We start from the raw sequence: 2,184 nt of genomic DNA on the forward strand, positions 1-2,184 counted from the left end.
ATCTCAGAGGACTTTGTTTTATCCAGTCTTTCAAACTGCTTTAACCAGGACTTCAGTTCACTGACATAGAGAGAAAGGACAACAAACGATGCCACCTTCTCCACTCAAGACTTCAGTTCATCAACATAGGGAGACAGAACATTAAGTAATGCCAGCTAGCTTTCTTTTGACTTAACCATTTTTCTTGGACCCCCCAAAAAGAATTCTTTTCCCCAATTCAGCAAGAAGTGATTATAAAAAGGCTGTCATCCCAATCACTTAAGTTGGATTGGATAGTTTTGGTCATTTTATGAATTATAGATATATTGTCATTTTAAGGGATGATTACAAATCATTATGGTCTTGGGGAGGAAATTAAATAGGGAGCTTAGACTCAAGGATTTCTATTTTTCCTTTCCTTTTCTCTCTTCTTTCTTAGTTAAAGTTAAGGGGGTTGAGAAAGAAAAGGGGGACATATAGAGCTATTATAAGAAATTAGACTCTCTTCTTCTCCCTGTTCCAGAGACAGCCACATCTCCTCATGCAGTGCCAGCCTCCTCCCATAGACAAGATGGTGAAAGTTGGTGTGAACAGATTTGGCAGTACTGGGTGCCTGGTTATCAGGGATGCCTTCTCTACATCTGGCAAAGTGGACCTTGTTGCCATCAATGACCACTTCATTGACCTCAACTACATGGTCTACATACTTCAGTATGACTCTACCCATGGCAAATTCAATGGCACAGTCAAGGCTGAGAATGGCAAGCTTGTCATCAACGGGAAGCCCGTTACCATCTTCCAGGACTGAGATCCCACTAACATCAAATGGGGCGACGCTGGTGCTGAGTATGTCATGGAGCCTACTGGTGTCTTCACCACCATGGAGAAGACTTGGGCTCTCTTGAAGGGTGGGGACAAAAGGGTCATCATCTCTGCCCCTTCAGTCGATGCCCCCATGTTTGTGATGGGTGTAGACCACGAGAAATATGACAACTCCCTCAAGGTTGTCAGGAATGCATCCTGCACCAACAACTGCTTAGCCCCCCGGGTCAAGGTCATCCATGACAACTTTGGCATCATGGAAGGGCTCATGACCACAGTTCATGCCATCACTGCCACTCAGAAGACTGTGGATGGCCACTGTGGAAAGCTGTGGTGTGATGGCCATGGGGCAGCCCAAAACATCATCCCTGCATCCACTGGTGCTGCCAAAGCTGTAGGCAATGTCATCCCAGAGCTGAACGGGAAGCTCACTGGCATAGCCTTCGGTGTTCCTACCCCCAATGTATCCATTGTGGATCTGACATGCTGCCTGGAGAAACCTGCCAAGTATGATGACATCAAGAAGGTGGTGAAGCAGGTGTCCGAGGGCCCACCAAAGGGCATCCTGGGCTACACTGAGGACCAGGTTGTCTCCTGTGACTTCAACAGCAGCTCTCACGCTTCACCTTTGATGCTGGGGCTGGCATTGCTCTCAATGACAACTTTGTAAAACTCATTTCCTGGTATGACAATGAATACAGCTACAGTAACAGAGTGGTGGACCTCATGGCCTACATGGCCTCTAAGGAGTAAGAAACCCTGGACCACCCACCCCAGTCCAGCAAGGATACTGAGATCAAGAAAGAGGCCCTCAGTTGCTGAGGAGGCCCCATCCCAACTCAGCCCCCAACACTGAGTATCTCCCTCACAATTCCATTCCAGACCCTCATAATACCAGGAGGGGCCTAGGGAGCCCTCCCTTCTCTCTTGAATACCATCAATAAAGTTCACTGCACACCCCCCAAAGAAATTAGACAAATGGGGTAGATTATTGAATCTATTCTTAAATAAAAAATATTTTACAGTGATAATCATATTGATTGTTCTCTTTATATTTTGATGCAAGGGTTATTATATGGCATAGGTTATTTTATGTTCATAAAAATTTAAAGTAAATTTTGATACACATAATATATATGTTTTCAATTTCTATATGAACTATCGTACTTACATAATCCTGAAGGATACAATGTAAAGTTCTATTCCTTTTAAAAACTGCTGTTACAAACGATAGGGATGATAAAAACACAAATTATAAACTATTAGGGATGATTAAGTAAAACAACTGAATAGTCAAACTCATGATCATAGTAGAAACTAATTTAATTACAATAAAATGTTTTCAAGGTTATTCAGATAGTTAATAGCTAAGAATAACCAAAG

The 2,184-nt window shown here is 43.0% G+C and overlaps 1 pseudogene; it reads left to right on the forward strand.

Moving 5' to 3' along the window:
* Window positions 1-463: 463 nt before the first annotated feature.
* Window positions 464-1,637, forward strand: LOC148001595 (glyceraldehyde-3-phosphate dehydrogenase pseudogene; annotated as a pseudogene).
* The last annotated feature ends 547 nt before the right edge of the window (window positions 1,638-2,184 follow it).

The sequence above is a fragment of the Rattus norvegicus genome, chromosome 13 (genome assembly GCF_021556685.1).
Source record: "Rattus norvegicus strain SHRSP/BbbUtx chromosome 13, alternate assembly SHRSP_T2T, whole genome shotgun sequence".
In the NCBI taxonomy this organism is placed as follows: domain Eukaryota; kingdom Metazoa; phylum Chordata; class Mammalia; order Rodentia; family Muridae; genus Rattus; species Rattus norvegicus.